The following is a 13,562-nucleotide window of genomic DNA, read 5'->3' as shown; positions in this document are numbered from 1 at the left end:
CACCTTTCCAACAAGTCAGTTTGTCAAATTTCTGCCCTGCTAGAGATGCCCCGGTCAACTGTAAGTGCTGTTATTGTGAAGTGGAAACATCTAAGAGCAACAATGGCTCAGCCGCGAAGTGGTAGGCCACACAAGATGAATATGAAGTTGAAATATCCCTTTAAGGCCACAGGAGACAATAGAAAGTCTGTGTATCATATTTACTAGAACGATAAGTGAGATTGTTTAGTTTCTTTTGAGGAAAGTTAGTGATAATATTTGACTAGTTTTAAAATATTACGATTGGTTGAGTTTTGTGTTTCTTAGCTGTTATAACGTGAATTGTCAAATTCACGTCATGAATGTCATCTTATGTACATCAGGGAAGTATGCCCATTTATGCTTAATTCTAAGGAATCTTTCTGATGTTTTCCACGACAAGAAACTGATTTTCTATGGCTCTCTGTGGGATCTTAGTGAATGTGCCCTTGTGTGCATGACGGTGATTGATATGTTAAATGTTACACATAATAACTGGAGCTACTGTGCAGAGCGTTACACAAGTTATGGGATTCATTTCCATCCAGTATACTCTCTAGATCTATTTGATGGAAGCTGAGCACATAGACCCTGTTCACTACGATGCTTTTACTACCATTGTACGACACAGCAGATATTCAAATGTTTTGAACTATGTCATGTGAAGAGGGTTATATACTGTACATGTATGACACACATGGCTTTATACTGTTGATGTGCTGTGGGTCATTTGTGGGCAGCAGTCCTTTTGCATTTCCTATAACCTCACTATCAATGTCCATTCTGTAGTGCAGTGGCCAGTCCATTACCCCCTGCATAGAGTCTCTGCTCTCAATGGATGAAAACCCCTGTTTATAGGAGCCAGACCAGACACCAAACCAGCCGCCATTCGAGACTACGAGTCATCACTGAACCTCTATTTTATTTCCTGGCCATCTCCTTCACCTCCATTTTAGCACTTGAATGCCAAGTCTGGTCTGATGACGCATGATATAGTCTGATACAGGCAGTGAGTGGTGCAATAGCAGTTAATGAGCAGCCAAATGCCTCGGAGGAACTGTGCACCGCGGTGAAATGAGGGCACAGCCGCTTGTTCATCTATCTATTGTATGCCACTCTGAGCACTGCGTTTTAATTGCAAACAAATCACCCGGACGGATAACTCGGACAGAGGTCGGTGTGGGAGGAGAGGAGGCTGATGATGATGAGGCATTGCCATGACGACAGCATCGGTGGCGGTGGAACTTTGCCGTGGCAACGCTGGAAAGATTAAGAGAACAGAAACACAACACTTCTCATCCCAGCTCAGCTACGCTCAGCTGGCTGGATGAGAACGATGATGTTGGCTATTGTTATCGCTCTCTGCTCAGACACAGACACCTTGGCGAAGAACCAAGACTGCATTTCCTTGGAGATATTTTATTCTGTTTTGCCTTAAAGATATAGAGGTAAATGTTGAAAGTCCAGACAGAGTCTTAAGGTAAAATACTGGTTTTATGTGCAATGTTAAAGCAGCATCAATGCCCAGAATTCTGGGACCTCTTTTGCATAATTGCCTCTGAGGAATTGACCAAAAATTACAAACATATTCAGATCCTGCACATACAAACATTCACCTTGATCTTCAATGGCAAAATAATTAATTTAATTCATGATTCATCAGTGTGTTAGACTATTGAAAGTGTAAAACCTATTCAATTTTACTACTGAGGCTGTGACTATAGAGCGCATTGCGTCCTGTTCTGTTGGGGTAATCAGGGATCCGGAGCCTCAGGTGGACAAGATCGTATAATTCAGTTTCTGTTGATTAAATAAACACGGACTCAAATGCGTCCTGTAACTGTCACAGAGAGAGTTGCCAAAGTCATCTCCCCAACAGAGATTCTCATCCCCTGCTAGCAGCATAAGACTGAGTTATCTGAGTCGTTTGTTAAGATGATATCAGTGACAGTTACTGGCTAAAATTTACACTTTACGCAAAAATTCTGTCTCTGTGAAGCAAGCCTGTTTTTCACCTCTTGTTTGTTTTTGTACTGGTAATGCTTTTAAAGGGATGTTCCATTCTGGGACTGGAGTAATATACTAAAGCCAAAGTAAGTGTAAAAACAAGGAAACATCCCTTTAAGAAGAGGGAGCACACCAAAAGCCAGGAACTGCAGCCCAGGAACTCCAACTCCAGTTTCATCCAGCCCAGATGTGCCTTACAAGACCAAACCTGCAAAGTCACCACTGTTATGTGGACTCTCAAGTGACACTTCCTCATTGACATTGGCATATGCTTTCTGATCAAAAATATTGCAATTCATTGGGAATAGGGTGCCTTTTGGGACACCGCCATGGTCAATTTGAGATTAGTGAACGGCAGCAGATGGAGATGTACAGTTGAAGTCGGCAGTTTACACACACTTAGGTTAGAGTCATTAAAACTCGTTTTTCAACCACTCCACAAATTTCTTGTTAACAAACTATAGTTTTGACAAATTGGTTAGGACTTCTACTTTGTGCATGACACAATTCATTTTTCCAACAATTGTTTACAGACAAATTATTTCACTTATACTTCACTGTATCACAATTCCAGTGGGTCAGAAGTTTACATTCACTAAGTTGACTGTGCCTTTAAACAGCTTGGAAAATTCCAGAAAATGATTTCATGGCTTTAGAAGCTTCTGATAGGCTAATTGACATCATTTGAGTCAATTGGAGGTGTAACTGTGGATGTATTTCAAGGCCTACCTTCAAACTCAGTGCCTCTTTTCTTGACATTGTGGGAAAATCAAAAGAAATCAGCCAAGACCTCAGAAAAGAAATTGGAGACCTCCACAAGTCTGGTTCATCCTTGGGAGCAATTTCCAAACTCCTGAAGGTACCACGTTCATCTGTACAAACAATAGTACATAAGTATAAACACCATGGGACCACGCAGCCGTCATACCACTCAGGAAGGAGACGCATTCTGTCTCCTAGAGATGAACGTACTTTGGTGCGAAAAGTGCAAATCAATCCCAGAACAACAGCGAAGGACCTTGTGAAGATGGAGGAAACAAGTACAAAAGTATCTATATCCACAGTAAAACAAGTCCTTAATCGACATAACCTGAAAGGCCGCTTAGCAAGGAAGAAGCCACTGCTCCAAAACCGCCATAAAAAAACAGACTACGGTTTGCAACTGCACATGGGGACAAAGATCGTACTTTTTGGAGAAATGTCCTCTGGTCTGATGAAACAAAAATAGAACTGTTTGGCCATAATAACCATTGTTATGTTTGGAGGAAAAAGGGGGAGGCTTGCAAGCCAAAGAACATTATCCCAATCGTGAAGCACGGGGGTGGCAGCATCATGTTGTGGGGGTGCTTTGCTGCAGGAGGGACTGGTGCACTTCACAAAATAGATTGCATCATGAGGATGGAAAATTATGTGGCCCTCAATCCCATAGAAAATTTGGGGGCAGAACTGAAAAAGCATGTGCTAGCAAGGAGGCCTACAAACCTGACTCAGTTACACCAGCTCTGTCAGGAGGAATGGGCCAAAATTCACCCAACTTATTGTGGGAAGCTTGTGGAAGTCTACCCGAAACGTTTGACCCAAGTTAAACAATTTAAAGGCAATGCTACCAAATACTATTTTTAGTAGGATTAAATGTCAGGAATTGTGAAAAACTGAGTTTAAATGTATTTGGCTAAAGTGTATGTAAACTTCCGACTTCAACTGTAGCTAATTAGGTGTGTTTAGCTCAGTGGCGACCCGTCATTCAGGGCCTGTTTCAGGGCCCGGGGCCCGTCATTCACCTGTTTTGAGCCCACATTTTTTGCAAAAATATAAATATGTGTATCATTAAGTTAATAAAGCTGCATACACACATGGTCTCTTTTTTGTTTTCTTGAATAAAGCAGCTCCAATATGCAGGTGTTTCAGCCTAATTCAATGCTTTCTGTGGTGGTGGGGCGAGTCAGCAGAAAATAGGAGCATTGCGCCGTGATTGGCTCAGTGTTCTGTCACTCATGGGGACGTACGTCATCGCCAAGTTTAAGTCCATAGTAAGGGTAGACATCCAAAATTTCTGCCCTTTAGGTCCTGACAGAGTTATATTACAAGTGTCCTTCCAAGAAGGCTCAAGGTCATTGGCCACAGATAAAATTACGTCAAATCACATTATATGTACAGTAGCTTTGACTGGACTGATCATGTCAACATCTTACTTTCAAAGTCTTAGCTATTAGTCATCATCATGAATCAAGTCAACAATCTACTGGCAAATCCCTTTTAATCCTTGTCATATGGAGAAAAATAATTAAGAGAAATTATACATAAAACGTTTCGGTGCTCATGGGCCTTTACACAACAAGTTGGAAATCGCAAATTCAACAATGAGTCGTTTGGAAGGAGTCAATGGCAAACTGCAAGCATTGCAAAGCAAACACTAACGTTAGCCTGCTATTCTAAGGAGTGGCTGTGTTTTTTTCCAGAGTTCCCACCATAAATCCAGAGAATGCCAGAATTTGATGACAAAGTTTGATGACAAAATGGCCTATTTATTGCCCTACCTCTCTTATCCTACCTCATTTGCACATGCTGTATATAGATTTTTTTCTACTGTATTATTGATTGTATGTTTGTTTATTCCATGTGTAACTCTGTGTTGTTGTATGTGTCGAACTGCTTTGCTTTATCTTGGCCAGGTCGCAGTTGTAAATGAGAACTTGTTCTCAACTAGCCTACCTGGTTAAATAAAGGTGAAATAAAATAAAAAACTCACCAGTGGAAAAGTGACAGCAGTCAGTGCAGCCTTATATACGCTGGCAGCTTTTTACTGCTTTCTGTATATATAGCGGGAAGCCTAAAGTGCTTTTTAATGCTTAGCGAAACTCCACCATAGTTTTGTGGTTAGCAGCTTGTAAAACCCTCATCACTTGCATCTGCTCAGATCAAACTGTTGCCTTGCTTAATTACACTATATAGACATACGCTTCAGAACTGGTTGTGTGTGTTTGGTTTTACTTTCCTTGTGGGGACCAGAAGTGCTCACAAGGATAGTAAAACAGAAAATTCAGACAAGTGAGGATATTTCACCAGTCTGCATGAAGGCTTTTTATTTATCCAGGCAAGTCAGTTAAGAACAAATTCTTATTTACAATGTCGGCCTACCGGGGAACAGTGGATTAACTGCCTTGTTCAAGGGCAGAACAACAGATGTTTACCTTGTCAGCTCTGGGATTCGATCTAACAACCTTTCGGTTACTTTCGGCCCAACACTCTAACCACTAGGCTACCTGCCGTTTAGGGTTACAATTATAGTTAGGGTTAGAATTAGGGATTTGTTTAGTTTTAGAGTTACGGTTTTGAGGTTAGGGTTAGGTTAAGGGCTAGGTAAAATAGGATTTTGAATCAGAATCAATTGTTTGATCCCCACAAGGATTGTAAAACAAACGTGTGTGTGTGTGCTGTGTACAATGCCAATTACAATGCCAATTACCTCAGCCTCATGGTAAATACTCAGAGGACCCTTTAAATACTCAGAGGACCCTGGAGTAGTCCCCCCTGGCCCCACACACTCCAGCACGCACCATCACAAGCACACGAGCACACACACACACACACACCACACATTACTTAACCATGAAAAGTCTTGGAGGTGGACAGTAAAAAGGTGCTGGAGAACTGCTTGGCTGGCTGGCCACAGTGCACACGTGTGTGTGTGTGAAAGTATTTTCTCTCTAGGACAATAAGCGGTCTGCCATCAACATGATCTCTTCCGATTTGACCAATTTGACTTCAGATTCTAACGTTTATCCACGTTTCTCCATACGTAAAATGTTGAAGTTGCTCCAAACGTCAAATTTCGAAGTGTCTTTAACACCCTGGGTTGACTCCTGCTCAGCATCAGTCAAATTTCGAAGTTGTTAACTTTTTTAGTTAATAGTTAAAGTTTTTGATAGGGTTAAAACATGAAGTTTAGGCATTCATTCCAAATGGTTAAGGTAAGGGTTAAGGTTTAGGATAGGGTTAAACAAAAAAAGTTTAAAAAACAATTGTCTACCACTGGAATTGAACACGCAACCTTCAGATCCGGAGTCATGGGTAATCCCAGTGGTAGACAATATACATTTTTTAAAATTGTAATCCCATGTCTACCACTGGGATTGAACGCATAACATTTGGATTCCGGAGGCATGGGATTAAATCCATCCACAACGCCCTAGCAAAACCCAAGCCTACTTGATGGTGATAGTGCTCACTGTTGCCCCTAGTGGCAACAGTCAATCTTGAGTCATCTGCCTGCTGCCATTGCGATGCTTTCTGAAAGGAACACTTTATGATGGGATGTTTACCTTTCTGTCTTTTTGTTTAATTTGGTTTGATCCAAGGCTTGTCGGCACAAGAGTTAATTCATACAGTGGAACCATTGTGAAAAGTAAGCGTTTGTGTGGTAAGAGGAAGTAGGAGTGGACACATTTTTATAATCATAGTAGTAACTACAGTTGGCAACAAGCAGCTTAGCTCACTCACAAATCTACTTCCACAGGGCTGTTTTAACTAGGACATTGTGTTCAACTGTGGATTTGGAATTGATGATCTGATCGGGGTCATGTTAAATTGATGATCTGATCGGAGTCATGTTAAATTGATGATCTGATCGGGGTCATGTTAAATTGATGATCTGATCGGGGTCATGTTAAATTGATGATCTGATCGGGGTCATGTTAAATTGATGATCTGATCGGGGTCATGTTAAATTGATGATCTGATCGGGGTCATGTTAAATTGATGATCTGATCGGGGTCATGTTAAATTGATGATCTGATCGGGGTCATGTTAAATTGATGATCTGATCGGGGTCATGTTAAATTGATGATTGAACTATTTCTCTCTCTTTCTTTTCGCTCTTTCTCTCCTAGCACCATCAACACTTTAGCTATTTTAACACTTTAATAATTCAATTGTATAAACATTAGTTGACAGACATCAGGTCAGATTTGATCACTATTAATGTTTTTTGACATCTTACTGCACCCATGTTAAACAGCTGTAGCATGAGTGACATTTCAAGCAGGAAAACACACACCAAACACTGCCTGCCTGCGACCGCCAAGCAAGGTGAACTGAACTTGATCATAGCCCGAGGGCCTGTAGGTCTGAATACAGGCTGTAGTCCTGTGAAAGTCTCATTATTTAACGCGGAAGCTTGTGCCTCCTCTCTCCTGAATGGGAAATGAGTCTTCTTCCAGTCTAAAACACACACACACTCACCTCCACAAGCCTCACACTGAAAACTAGACACTGTGTTCAATTATGATAACATTCAGAATGAATGAATGAATGAGGAGACCGCAAGCTCAGGAAATAATTTTCTGTGCTGAGATAATGCCATTTATAATTGCTTTATACAGAGACTTGAATTTTAAATATTCATCAGGACTTTACCTTGATAAATGTTGTATTGGGGTTTTTGTAGCCCTTCCTTCCTCTCTCTCTCTCTCTCTTTCTCTTTCTCTTTCTCTTTGTCTTTCTCTCTCTCTCTCACAACTTTTTAAAAAATCAGTCCTATTTATCAATGGTCATGCTTTTTGTTGGCTTATCAACATTTGACAGTACGTCATACTGTATGTGTGTGATTTCTCAATCAATAATAGGCCTACTGTACAAAGAAAGTCTCTCTATTCAACGGTGGTGTGTTTAGAGCCCCCTGTGCCTCACTGTATGGGATAGAAGGCATGGCAACGCCTTCATGACCTTGACTCACCCTAAGTATTTGTCCAACCAGCATTGGAGAGAGGATCTCATATTGACTTAAAGGACACAACATTCAATTCAAATAAAATTACTTTAGAATTTCACCAACATACATTATGTCCCTTTTTGTAAGAGCGTGTAAGCAGACATTGTTCTTTCAAAACAAATTGGATTTCTAAGAGAGCCGTCACCGCTGGGGTACAGTAATAGTAATCCTCTTGTGACTAAACCTTCACTGTATACTGTGGTGTGCTTTGCTCCGTTTGTACCACAGTATCTGAATTTCAAGCGCCAGCCTTTGATGCATTTAGATGTATTAATTTATTCTGTGTTTTCTCGCCAGGTCTACATAATAGCTTCCTTTTGTTGTTAAATGGGCCTTACAAAATACATGAGGTAATTCATCACTGGCATTAGAGGAGGAGAAACTCGCACACACAAACTCCACTCTCTCTCTGTGTGAACGTGTTTAACTATTCTTGTGGGGACCAGAAGCCCCCACAAGAATAGTAAACAAATAAACATTTGACCAACTGGGGGTATTTTGTTGGTCCCCACAAGGTCAAATGCTATTTCTAGGGGGTTTAGGGTTATGGTTAGAATAGGTGTTAGGGTTAGAATTAGTGTTATGGTTAGAATTAGGTTTAGGGTTAGGAGCTAGGGTTGGTTTTAGGATTAGGGTTAGGAGCTAGGGTTATGTTTGGGGTTAGGGTTAAGGTTAGGTCTTTGGGTTAAGGTTAGGATTATGGTATGAGTGCGGGTTAGGGAAATTAGGATATTGAATGGGACTGAATTGTGTGTCCCCACAAGGTTAGCTGTACAAGAATGTGTGTGTGTGTGTGTTGTGGTGTGTGTGTGTGTGTGTGTGTGTGTGTGTGTGTGTGTGTGTGTGTGTGTGTGTGTGTGTGTGTGTGTGTGTGTGTGTGTGTGTGTGTGTGTGTGTGTGTGTGTACCTGTGTGTGTGTGTGTGTGTACCTGTGTGTGTGTGTGTGTGTGTGTGTGTGTACCTGTGTACCTGTGTGTGTACCTATGTGTGTGTACCTGTGTGTGTACCTATGTGTGTGTACCTGTGTGTGTGTGCGAGTGTGCATGCATGCCTGCGTGTTTAAGAAGCAGGTAATTTGTGTCAGACAGCCCATCTTCTGAAAAGAGCCAGTATGACGGGGGCCATTTTGACAGAGTCATAATAATGATGCTCTCATCGAGGGGCAGCACTCCCATCATCATCAGAGTGCTGCTTGCCTGACATTAATATATGCAAGAACCAGTAGCTGGATTAAAACTCTGGTCCTGTAGGGCTTTATTTCACAGCACTGGGAGCACAGACATCCCAGACCAATTCCTTCTGGCACTGCAAATCATCAAAATCCTTAAAGACCAAATGCAGCTGTTTTTATATCAATATCAAATAATTTATGTGTAACAATTAGGTACCTTACTGTAATTGTTTTCCATTAAAATGGTCAAAAATAGATTTTTTGCAAAAATAACTCTGGGAGTGGTCTGAGTGGGGAGGGAAAACTTAAAACTAGCTGTTATTGGCAGAGAGGTTTGGAACTCTTTTGTTATTGGTCTATTAACCAATCAGGCAAGCCGAAATTCCCGCCCATGCAAACAGGCTGATTGTGTGGATTGTATTTTCAACCAGAAACTATCAGGAATTAACACTGATCTAAAATGTTCACACTTTTACAGTGTTAGTTTCATCAACTGTTGTACAATATGATACAAAACACAGGAAAAACTGAACGTTGACTGAACTGGGCTTTAAGGAAATGGAACTATGTTTTGCATAATAAGTGGAGCTACTGTACTAATTAAAGTAGAGCTATACTAAAACATATTTGCATGGCAAACCAACCACTCCCGGCAGGTAGCCTAGTGGTTGGAGCGTTGGGCCAGTAACGGAAAGGTTGCTGGATTGACTCCCCGAGCTGACAAGGTAAAAATCTGTCGTTCTGCCCCTGAACAAGGCAGTTAACCCACTGTTCTCCGGTAGGCCGTCATTGTAAATAAGAATTTGTTTTAACGGACTTGCCTAGTTAAATAATGGTTAAATAAGAAAATGTGAATATGGCTGGCAGTCACAGTGACATAGTCTGACATGCTACTGGAGTGTGTTCTTGCTGTTTGCCAATGGGATTTGATTAGAGAGAGCAGCACAAAGGGCCCCACTCCACTGACTGATCTCATTAAGGTGTTTGTATTTATCCCCAGGCTTTCTTTTCCCCTGTTCCTTAAATGGTATTACCCCGCCCCTCTAGAGACACACACTGAACTTATGGTTCAATTGTTGCCAATTCTGAATTGATTCTCCCTTCTTCTTGTCTCTCTCTCGCTCTCTCTTTCTTCTTCAGGCTGCTTGGTTTGTTTGTTTGAGTCCATGTTGGAATGCTAGCTGGATGATGACATGTCGTCCAGAGGATGTTTGTTTAGGACACAAGTTTCTATGTCAAACATCTGTTTTTCATAGAGCTATCCATGAATCCAATTTCCTAAATCCCTTGTCATGTTTAGAGAGAAGGATTACATTTGTGTTTCCCTGAAAACTCCCCCCACAGTTGTGTTTGATATAACCCTGTGCATAACCCTGTGCATAACCCATGTGTGCAATGTATTTTTTTTAAACGGTTGTTGTCAAGTTTTGATCTCTTTCTTGTGCAATTCCCCACTTGAAAAGGACAGTCCCTCCACATGAAGATTTTAACTGGATTTCACTCAATAAACAGCCATGGAATCAGTTGTTTGTCTTTTATTTACCATTCTTTGGTTGGCAGTAAACAGGTGAAAAACCTCAAAAAAGAGATGACAAATACAAGTTATTATTTGAGTTGACAGCCTAATTAAATACACATAATTATCCACATTCACCTCAGATAAACACATTTCTGCCATTATAAAATACAAGGTTTCCACTTTTAAGCAAATGTTTCCCAAAATAGAAACCCACCATTTTTAATCAAATGAGCAGAATCAGTATATTTTTATCTAAATTTGCATTTTAGCCAAATACATTCAAAATATTTTTAGTAGTAAAAAATTACATGTATTTTCTAATCAGTAGTTTTAAACAGACAAATCTTTCATTTTTTAGCCAAAGATTTTTTAGACTATACATTTGTTACTGAATTAAGAACTTGGTTTACTAAGATTTCTACAAAGTTTAAATTACTTTTAACCATTTCAAACAAGTTCTTTGTCAACAATGAATTTGGCTCTTCTTACTTTTCCTTTATACCCCACAAACAACATTTGAAGTTATAAATACCACTGCAAAAGTCCTATCAAAGTTAAGAGTTAAGAGTCTGTGTTTTCCAGAGTATCATTAGCAGTGCACTGCTTAAGTCAGTATAGTCAAGCATGGCCAATATGGCGCTTACCGGCTGTCTTTCACAGTTTTGTGGAGGGCTTGGACTTGCACAGTCACCTTGATCACAAAGATGAAGTTGCCTTGGTCTTGTGGTGTTATAAATGCTCCTTTCACTGCGGTCTAAAGACAACAGCAGAGCCAGGTGCTGGCACGCCCAGATTGCCTGGAAGATTTGTTCCACCTGGTTCACCACTGATTGAAGGAGGAGGAGTTTCACCACTGAGGAGCTCCCAGGCAGTTTGTCAGCACACCTCCCACTCAATCTTCCCACGGGAACCGATGGAAAGATCGTAAATCAGCACCTACATACTGCCGGTCAGCTCCGAGTTTGATCCTCAACTGGTAGCAAGACAACCAGGCGTCGAACATCCCTGTGCAGGACTGTGGTTTGCGTAGCTTCTTTCAGGACTTTGGCCGATGGCCGGTTTAGTGCGGGTTTTGTGACAGGAAGGCAGGAGCTTTGGACCACTTTGACGTTCACGTCTCGAACAATGCCCTTAGCATCTGGATTAACGCTCACCACCCGTCCTAGCTTGAATTGGCCCCTCATTGCATTTTGGTCACACAACCAGACAATATCTCCGACAGCAACGTTGCGATATGAAGTGTGCCATTTACTTCTCAGAAATAAGTTTGGGCCGGCAAGCTGGCTCCAAGACCTCCAGAACTTGTTGACCTGGTTCTGCATCTCTCTGAGTCTCTTGTAAGGGTAGTTCGCAAAGTCAAATGTTCTGATCTCACCGCTTGGAGAGGCTCGGCCCAGGAGAAGTGTGTTGGGTGACACATACTGCACGCTTTCTTCATGGCTCTGCACCCTGGCATCTATTGGGCATTCGTTGGCAAGGTTTGCAGCAAGTTGTAGTGTTGTCTGAAGCTCGCTGTAGCTAAGGCCAGTGTTGTTGCCCAGGCTCTGCAGTGCCTTCTTGAGAATGCGAACAGCGGCTTCAGCAGCCCCATTGCGGTGAGGTGAGTCAGCAGGGTGAATTGTCCACTCCCATTTGGTACCTTTTTGAGCCGACATCTCTTCTATTGAAGTTCTATTCTGAGCATCCAGGAACTGGTACAGCTCTCTTAGGACAGGTTTGGCGCCGATTAAGTTTGTCCCCGGGTCGGACCAGATCTTTCTTGGGTGCCCTCTAATTGCAGTAAAGCGTTGGTAAGCCATCAAGAAGCTCTCTGTCGACATTGTGTTGACCAGGTCTGCATGAATTGCCCTGCTGGCCATACAGCTGAAGACGACACCCCACACTTTCATTGAGACCCGTTTCTTGATGTCATCTTTGACAAGGTACGGTCCGAAGAGGTCGACTGTAGTGAACTCGAACGGAGCTGCAGGTGTGGCTCTTTCAGCAGGTAAGTCAGCCATTACCTGTTCGCACCTTCTTGCTCTTGACTTTTTGCAGAAAAGGCAGTTATCCACTACTTTTTGGGAAATTTTTCTTCCTTGGATGACCCAGGCTTTCCTCCTCATTTTCAGCAGGGTTGCAGCCACACCTTCATGACCCTCATCGTGCGCCTCCCGTGCCAATAAAGTAGAGACCCATGCATTGAAAGGCAGAAGGGGAACTGCAGCGCCATCCTCCCTGAAGCCATGGATTCTCCCACCGCAGACTAGTAACCCAGATTCTGGCTCTCTGTACACAACCAAGCGGTCCGTAGTGGTAGTTGGGAACGTCACCCCCTCTTGAGCAGCAAGATAGATGTCTCTTATTGCCTCTTGACGTTCTGTGGCGGTGATAACTCCTTTTGTGGGAATCGCCTCCCACTTTGGGGTCTCGATGGACTTTGTTGCAGATCTAAACTTTTTGGCGGCTCTCCAGATAAAAGCAACAGTCTTGATTAGACACTTTAGGCTACTAAAGCGCCTCTCATCCACCAAGTTTAGGACAGCTGCACCAGCAGGAAATCGTCCCACAAGACTTGGAAGACTTCTTTTCGCTTGGGCTCTGGTGAGTGCTGCCACAAATGACTTCTTTTGCATATTGTTAATGCTCTCTCGAGCTGTCACAGACACATCTTTTGACGACATAATTGGCCACTCGCTCTCTGGAAGATATAGAAACTCTGGCCCTTGCTGCCACTGAATGGGCATCAAGTTCCTTTGGCCCAGCTCCTCGAGTGATAATGTCGGCTATGTTGAGTGGTCCAGGGATCCACCACCAGTCCTGTAGCCGTGTGCTCTCTTGGATCTCTCCAATTCTATTAGCGAAGAAAGTCTGAAATCCATAGCTTTCACGCTGGATAGCTCCAAGAACAGTCTGACTGTCTAACAAATGGTACCACCTTTTTATCTGGATCTGGGTATGCTGTTCAAAGTACTTTTTCAGGCGGCTTGCAAAGACTGCACCGCAAAGTTCCGCTTTGACTGCATCCCCCTTCTGGTCTAGTGGTGTCAGCTTTGCTTTTGACTCCACTAGTCGAATTGTTAATTGTTTGTTGCAGT

Source organism: Salvelinus alpinus, chromosome 25 (assembly GCF_045679555.1).
Source record: "Salvelinus alpinus chromosome 25, SLU_Salpinus.1, whole genome shotgun sequence".
Classification (NCBI taxonomy): domain Eukaryota; kingdom Metazoa; phylum Chordata; class Actinopteri; order Salmoniformes; family Salmonidae; genus Salvelinus; species Salvelinus alpinus.
This window is presented reverse-complemented; position numbering follows the sequence as displayed.